The sequence below is a fragment of the Cebus imitator genome, unplaced genomic scaffold (genome assembly GCF_001604975.1).
Source record: "Cebus imitator isolate Cc_AM_T3 unplaced genomic scaffold, Cebus_imitator-1.0 Scaffold636, whole genome shotgun sequence".
Taxonomy (NCBI): Eukaryota; Metazoa; Chordata; class Mammalia; order Primates; family Cebidae; genus Cebus; species Cebus imitator.
In genome coordinates, this window is record NW_016107951.1 from 654,859 (window position 1) to 663,606 (window position 8,748).

Genomic DNA, 8,748 nt, shown 5'->3' on the forward strand with positions numbered 1-8,748 from the left:
CATTAAAAACTCTCAAATAGACCAGGCGCGGTGGCTCACGCCTGTAATCCCAGCACTTTGGGAGGCCGAGGCGGGTGGATCACGAGGTCAAGAGATCGAGACCATCCTGGTCAACATGGTGAAACCCCGTCTCTACTAAAAATATAAAAAATTAGCTGGGCATGGTGGCGCGTGCCTGTAATCCCAGCTACTCAGGAGGCTGAGGCAGGAGAATTGCCTGAACCCAGGAGGCGGAGCCGAGACCGTGCCATTGCACGCCAGCCTGGGTAACCTGAGCGGAACTCCGACTCAAAAAAAAAAAAAAAAAAAAAACTCTCAAATAACATTGTTATCCTTGTAAATGCTTCCTTGTATAAACACTGCAGTAGGCGGCTACTTCTTGGGGGAAGAGAAATGGACATTAAAAGAAGGGCCCTGCTTACAGGAGCTTCCAATCAACCAAAGGGAAGATCAAATCCCGCCCAACAGACCCGCCCGCTTCTCCTGAGGGTGCCTCCCGACGCGAAAGAGGGAAAGCGACTGGGGCGGAGCTAACGGGAGCGGCGAGAATTCTGGGGGCTGTGGCCGAACGGGGCGGGGCCTGTACCTTGGCCCTAAGTCCCACTGGCGCCGCATCGGGTTCGTATTTCGTCAAACCTCCAGGCGCCTTCAGCGTGTGAACCATTAGGCAGCTTGTTCCCCTGGGGCTGAGAGCAAGCGGCTGTATATGCCCAGCGACCCTGCACGCATGCGTGGAGATGTACGCCCAGCGTGCGTATGACGTCACGTGCGCGCCCGGCTAAACTCTTCCTAGGTTTCTTTCTAGAGTGCGGGTGAGTAAAGTTTTTAAGGTTTGGTGTGTTCGTTGAGTGGGTACCAGACGGAACGCGTTGGCCCGGGATTGAATTTGTTTAGATCAAAATTTAATGTAATTATGGCAGAGAAACACTTCTTACGCGTGATTATCTCCAGCTTGCTGTGTCCAGCATCTTTTTTGGTGTTTTGGGTGGCATGGGGGAAGGTTGGTGCGCATACATTAAAATTAGATATCGATACCTGTGGGTGTTCCAGTCAAGAGGTTTGTGTAATGAGGTTGAGCCTAGGAGGCACAAGTTAACCTCAGTTCAATAATTTTTTTCCCCGTTATTTAGCGGGTGAAGGGAGGAGGCCACAGAAGCGTCTTGGAGTACTAAGCTTTTTGTGCACAATTTGCCTGTGCAATAGTTACAACTGCCTTGGGTTAAAAAAAAAACAACAACACGATTTTTCAGCCTCCCTTTCCCCAAAAACTTTTACATTTTAAAGTACAATGTTAAAGGCGTTTGTTAGTGAAGTTGTTACAGATCTTAAAATTGGCTTTTTAGAGGTACTTTAAATATACAAGCTAAGTAGAAAATGGTTAAGTTTCAAATCCTTGGAAGAATGTTATGTATTGATCTTTGCAATAAAATTGTAAAATAATCCATCCTTCTGCCACGCCCAACCCTGAACGTGTTAACTATAATAAAGGAAAGGAAAAGCAAAACTAAGTCAGAAGCTTAAAGCAAATTATTGACTGCATTTTGGGTAAAACACTGGTTTTGTATCTTCAGCAGCAAGTTGTCAGCTTCTCTAGCTGAATTTGCTTTGGACATCAGTGTGAAACAGAGCTGATATGCCACTTGAATTGAAGTCAATGGGGTGCCTGAAATTCAGCCACTGAGTAAATTAGGTAGATTTCCGATCCCTACAGCCAGGTTGTGATTATAGCAAGAAATATATTAAGGTAAGAATTTTTGTAACTCAGAACGCTTTTTCCTACTAAAAGGAATGTAGTTTTTTAATGTTGAGGTTATTTATGAGAAGTAGTTTAGGTATGGTTTTTATATTTGTCATAACATTTGAAATTGAATACTTTAATAAATTATTCTTCATTATTTGGTATTTATTTAGCAAACAGTTATCAAATTCGTCTGTGAAACATTGGAGTAAGTTTCTGAGGTACAAAGATGAATAAATATAGTCCCTGAACTAAAGGTAATCACATTTATGGGGAGTCTGACAGATTAATCACCTAATCTCAAATTAAAATTGATAGGTGTGATATTAGCATTGTGATATGTGAACATGAGAGAGCTTTTGATTCTGACAGATCAGGACAGTTGAATTGGAAATTACGGGACGAGAGACTGCACTGTACCTTCCTTTGGGGTAAAACAAACAAAGAGTTTGTATATGCATGTTGAGGAATTTGGATAATACCCTAAAAGCTATGGGAACCCCTTTGTGAGTTTTAGCAGGAGAAAGACTTGATGTACTTTGAGTTGAAAAAACTTTGCTTTTAGGTAGAGAATATATGGGAGAAGGTAAGATTAGAGGAAAGATGTTTAGTTAAGAGGCAATTACAGTAATTTATATGGGAAGTTGATGATCTAGGCCAGTGTCAGAGGGGATGATGGGAAGGACATTGAAAAGAGATAGTAATAGTAAAAACTAAAGTTAACATTCATTGCTTTTTTTTTTTTATATATATATTAGGTAGTGTTTTAAGTGCTTTACATAGATTATTTAATCATCACAAAGACCTATGACGTAGATAGTGTTATTAAGGACACTATGTTTCTGAAAGATTAAGCAATTTGCCTGAGATCATATTGATAATATGTAATAGAGGAGGAATTTGAATATAAATAGTTTGTTTTAGACTTGACAGGATAAAGAAGCCGAATCAGTAGGTCTTAGAGAACAATTAGACCAGAGTGGCAAAGAAATTCAGGAAACTTCTGTTTCTAATTCCTAGCCAGCCGGGAGAAGACATTAGGGGGTATACTTTCAGGGAGAAACATGATGAGTTCAATTTTGGACATATTTGAACGGTCTTTAGAGGTATATAAATTGCAGTGTCCAGTAGGCAAATGGATTTGGGAATCTGACACCCAAAGGGTCTACAATTTAGGTGGATTTGAGCCAAAGCATAGAATAGAAGACAACCATGTTGAAGGACTCAGTGAAAGAAAGTAGCATGAATAAAAAGCAGATGGTCTAGAGAAGGAGGAAGAAACTCAGGAGAGAGTAGTATCTTTGATACTTAAGAAAGCAAGTTTCAATAACACTTGTACAGATTGCTGTCTAGTAGGCACTCTCCTAAATCCTTGGTATATGTAATCTCTTCATCCTAAGAACCCTAAGTATTATTCTCATTTTATAGCTGGAAAACAAACATAGGTTAAGTGATTTATTCAAGGTCTAATAGCCAGTAAGTGGCTGAGCACTGATTTGCATTGCTATTGTCTGCTACTAACCAGAGCATTATGTTGCTGTTAGATGCTCAAAGGCCTGAAAAGTGTCTGTTCATTCAAATAACCAAGAAATTATTGATCACTTGGAAAGATTAGTTTTGCTTGCACCAAGAAGGAAATTTATTTTACAGTAGTTCGAAGATTGAATGTTAGGTGAAAAAAATGAAAGCAGGCAGCAAACCACATTGCCGTGTGTGTACCTATGCAACAATCCTGCATAATCTGCACATGTACCCCAGAACCTAAAGTACAATTAAAAAAAAAAATGAAAGCAGAAAATATCAAGAAATGGGTTCTGATACTTTTGATAATTTAAACAAATTTTTTAAAATTTATTTTGTGAATACTTATGGGAAACTAGTGCAGTTTTGCTACGTTGATATATAGCATTGTGGTAAAGTAAGGGCCTTTAGTGCATCTGTCACTGGAGCAATGCATCTTGCACCCACCAAGCAACCTTCCATCATCCACTCCACTCCCAGTCCCCTACCCCTTCAAGTTTCCATTGTCTATCTCTCTACACTTTGCTTCCATGTGTTCACATTATTTAGCTCACGTTTTGAGTAAGAAGAACATGCAGTATTTCTCTTTTGGTGTTTCAGTTGTTTCACTTAAGATAATGGTCTTCATTTCTATCCATGTTGCTGTGAAAGACATAATTTCATTTTTTTATGTCTAAGTAGTAGTGTGTATATATAGGACTTTTTAAATCCACTCCTCCATTTATGTACACTTAGGTTGATTCCATATCTTTTTGATTTTGAATACTGCTGCGTTATACATATGAGTGCAGGTCCCTTTTTGATTTAATGATTTCTTTCCCTTTAGGTAGATACCCAGTAGTGGGATTACTGGAACAAATGGTAGTTCTATTTTTAGTTCTTTGAGAACTCACCATACTGTTTTCCATAAAGGTTATACTAATGTACATTCTCATCAATAGTATATAAAAGTTCCTTTTTCTTTGCGTCCTCTTCCCCCAATGTCTGTTTTTTTTTTTTTTGTCTTTTTAATACCCATTCTGATTGGTGTAAGGTATATCATATTTCATTGTGGTTTTAATCTGCATTTTACTGATGATTAGTTATAATGAGCATTTTCTCATGTGCTTGTTGGCTATTTGTTTGCCTTCTTTTGAAAAATGTCTGTTCATGTTCTTAGTCCACTTTTTAATGGGATTATTTGGGGCTTTGTGGTTGAGTTCTTTGTAAATTCTGGATATTAGTCCCTGTTCAATGTATAGTTAGCAAATATTTTCTCTCATTCCAGAGATTGTGTGTTCATTCTGCTGATTATTTCTTTTCTGGTGCAGAAGCTTTTTAGTTTAATTAAGTTCCATTTGTCTATTTATGTTTTTATTGCCTGTGCTTTTGAGGTCTTAGTCATGAATTGTTTGCCTAAACCAGTATCTAGAAGAGTTTTCCCTAGGTTTTCTTCTAGTATTTTTGTAGTTTTGGATCTTACATTCAAGTCTTTAATCCATCTTAATTTTATTTTTGTATATGGTGACATACATGAGTCCAGTTTCACTCTTCTGCATGTTGTAATCCAGTTTTCCCAGCACCATTAATTGAAAAGTATGTCTTCTCCCCAGTGTAGTGTTCTTACCATCTTTGTTATAGATCAATTGGCTGTAAGTATGTGACTTTGTTTCTGGTTTCTCTATTTTGTTCCATTGATCTGTGGGTATTTTTATACTAGTACCATGCTATTGTGGTTGCTATAGCCTTGTAGTATATTTTGAAGTGAGGCAATGTGTACCTGCAGCATTGTTCTTTTTTATTAGGATTTCTTTGGCAATTTGGGCTGTTTTTTGGTTTCAAATGAACTTTAGAATTGCTTTTTCTAATTCTGTGAAGAATGACATCAGTAATTTGATAAGGATTGCATTGAGCTTGTAGCTTTGGGCCATGGGCCATATGGTCATTTAAATAATATTATTTCTTCTTATCTAACAGCATAGGATGTTTTTCCATTTTTTTATGTCGCTTACAATTTCTTTCATCAGTCTTTTTTTTTTTTTAGAGAGAAAGAATAAAAATAAAATAAAATAAAGAATGAAGGAAAGGAAGAAAGAGGAAAAGGAAGAGGGAGAGAGAACAGGGGTGTTGCTTTATTGCCCGGGCTAGAATGCAGTCTAAAAATGGGTATTCCTGTAATTGTGTTTAATAATAGAGGCATAAAAAAAAATGAGGGAAGAAAATAATTAACAAGCAGCCAACCAATATTTCATTTAAACCTATAAATAGGTGTGATGTGGTACTGATAAGAGCGTACACTTTGTGTATTTAAAGTGGAGAGTTCTACAAATGTCAATTAAGTCTACTTGTTCCGGATCTGAGTTCAAGTCCTGGATATCGATGTTAACTTTCTGTCTCATTGATCTGTCTAATACTGATGCTGAAGTCTCCGACTACCATTGTGTGGGAGTCCAAGTCTCCCCATAAGTCCTATATATCTGGGCATTCCTGTATTGGGTGCGTATACACTTAGGATCTTTAGCTCTTCTTGTAACATTGATCCCCCTGTCATTATGTAATATCCTTCTTTGCCGCTCCTGATCCTTGTTGCTTCGAAGTCTATTTCATCAGCAAAAATTGCATCTCCTGCTTTCTATTTATTTATTTTTTCTCTACATTTGGTTGGCAAATTTTTCCCCATCCCTTTGTTTTGAGTCTTTATGTATCCTTGCATGTGAGATAGATCTGGATGTAGCATACCAATGGGTCTTGGCTTTTTTTGCCTGTCTGTGTCTTTGGATTGGGGGATTTAGTCGATTTAAATTTAGAATTAATAACCATATATGTAAGTTTGATACTGCCATTTAATGTTAGCTGGCTGTTTTGCCCATTAGTTGATGTAATTTCTTAATTACGTTGATGTTCTTTATTTTTTGGTATTTTTTAGAAAGGCTGATACTGGTTGTTCCTTTCTATTTGTAGTGGTTCTTTCAGAAGCTCTTGTAAAGCAGGCCTGGTGGTGATGAAATCTCTGAGTGCTTGCTTGTTCACAAAAGATTTTATTTTTCCTTCGATTCCTTCATCAGTCTTTTCTAGTTTTCCTTGCAGGGATCTTTCACCTTCTTAGTTAAATACATTCCTAGGTGTTTTGTTTTATTTTTGTAGCTATTGTAAGTGGAATTGCATCCTTGCTTTAGTTCTCAGCTAGATTTTTATTGTTGTAGAGAAACACCACTGATTTTTTACATTGATTTTGTATCCTGAGGCTTTACTGAATTAATTTACCAACTTAAGAGATTTTTGGTGGAGTCCAAAGATTTTCTGCATACAAGATCATCTCATTAGCCAACTGGGATAATTTGACTACTTCTTTTCTAATTTGGATGCCTTTTGTTTTTTGCTCTTGCCTCATTGTTCTGCCTTGGATTTGCAGTACTATATTGAACAAGAGTGGTAAAAGTGGCTATCCTTATCTTGTTTCAGTTCTTAGAGGGAATCTTTTAAACTTTTCCCAAATTCATTATGATGTTGGCTGAGGATTTGTCATACATGGCCTTTCTTATGTTGAAGAATGTTCCTTCTGTGTCTAGTTCGTTGAGGATTTTTGCCATGAATGGAAGGTGAATTTTATCAAATGCTTTTTCTTCCATGTGTTGGGATGATCATCTCGTTTTTGTCCTTAATTCTGTTTATGCCATGTGTAACACTTACTGATTTGTGTATGTTAAACCATCCTTGCATCCCTGAGATAAATCTCACTTGATCATGGTGCATGATCTTTTTGACATGCTGTTGGATTCAATTTCCTAGTATTTTTTATTTTTTATTTTTATTTTTGAGACAGATTCTTACTCTGTCTCCCAGGCTGGAGTGCAGTGGCACCATCTTGGCTCACTGCAACCTCCAGGACTCAAGAATTCTCCTGCCTCAGCCTTCCAAGTAGCTGAAATTACAGGCGTGCACCACCACACCCAGCTAATTTTTGTATTTTTAGTAGAGACAGGGTTTCACCATGTTAGTCAGGCTGGTCTCAAACTCCTGACCTTATGATCTGCCCAACTTGGCCTCCCAAAGTGCTGGAATTACAGGTGTGAGCTACCATGCCCAGCCTCAATTTGCTAGTATTTTGTTGAGAATTTTGCATCGATGTCATCGGAGATATTAGTCTATAGTTTTTGTTTTTGTGTATCTTTGTCTGGTTTTGGTATCAGGGTGATACAGGCCTTGTAGAATGAGTTAGGGAGAATTTTCTCCTCAGTAGTTTTGGAATCATTTCAGGTGAGTTGGTGATTGTTCTTTGTGTGTTTTGTATATTTAGGCTGTGAATCCATCTGGTCTTGGGCTTTCTTTTATTGGGAGATTTTTAAATTACTAATTCAATCTTGCTATCATCATTGATCTGTTCAGGAATTCTATTTCTTCCTGGGTCAATTTTGGGAGGTTGTATTTTTCCAGGAATTCATCAATTTTCTCTAGGTTTTCTAGTGTATGAGCATATAGTTATACATAATAGTTTCTGATTATCTTTAGTGTTTCTGTGGTATCAGTTGTAATTTCTACTTTTTCCTCTTTGATTTTATTTGGATCTTTTCTTTCCTTTTCTTGGTTAGTCTAGCTGGCAGTTTATCAATTTTGTTTCTGTCTTTAAATAACCAACTTTTTGTCTCATTGATCCTTTGTTTTTTTTCTTTTTTTATTATTCTTATTCATTTAATTCTACTCTGATGTTCATTATTTCTTTGCTTCTGCTAACTCTGAGTTTGGTTTGTTCTTGTTTTTCTAGTTTCCTTGAGGTGTGATGCTAATGTGTTAATTTGTGATCCTTCTACTTTTTTTTCTACTGAGTCCCGCAGTGTTTGCTTGTCTGGGAAATTTTTTATTTCTCTTTCATTTATTCAGCTTATTCTGGCAGGATATGAAACTTTTGGCTAACAGTTTTTTGTTGTGGTTTGTTTGTTTTTGAGCACTTTGAAAATGCCATTCGTTCTCTTCTGGACTGTAAGATTTCTGCCAAAAAGTACAGTTAGTTTTATAGTGTTTTATTTATAGGTGACTAGATAGATGCTTTCTTGCTAATTTTAAAATTATTTTTTTTAACTTTGACTTGACACATTCTGAGTGTAAAATGCTATGGTGAAGTCGCTTTTACAGTGTATTTTCCTGGAGATAGCTGGGCCTCCTGTATCTGGTTATCTAACTCTCTTGCTAGACTTTGAAGGTTTTCACTGATTATTTCCTGAAATAGATTTTTTATACTTTCTAGTCTCTCTTTCCCCTTAGGAATACTATAATTCATATGTTTGTTTGTTTCAAGTAGCCCCAGACATCTCAAAGGCTTTGCTCATTCCTTTTTATACTTCTTCCTATTTTTGTCTGACTGCATTATTTCAAAATTCATTCTGTCTTTTAAGTTCTGAGATTATTATTTTTTTTTTTGGCTTGGTGTAATCTATTATTGAATCTTTCGAATATATTTTGTATTTTCTTCAATTTTTTAATTTGTCGAGTCTGTTTTCTTTTTTTTTTTTTTT

The 8,748-nt window shown here is 36.7% G+C and overlaps 1 protein-coding gene across 6 annotated transcripts in view; it reads left to right on the forward strand.

Moving 5' to 3' along the window:
• Positions 1-530: 530 nt before the first annotated feature.
• POT1 (protection of telomeres 1) overlaps positions 531-8,748 on the forward strand; it is a 108,826-nt gene continuing 100,608 nt past the window's right edge. For 3 of the 6 annotated variants that reach the window (XM_037734577.1, XM_017517549.2, XM_017517548.2), the window contains exon 1: positions 531-812. The gene's annotated coding sequence lies outside the window, so the exon portion shown is untranslated. Of the gene's footprint in view, positions 813-1,571; positions 1,745-8,748 lie in introns of all 6 variants that reach the window. The other 3 variants (XM_017517550.2, XM_037734576.1, XM_017517553.2) reach the window with 3 other exon arrangements.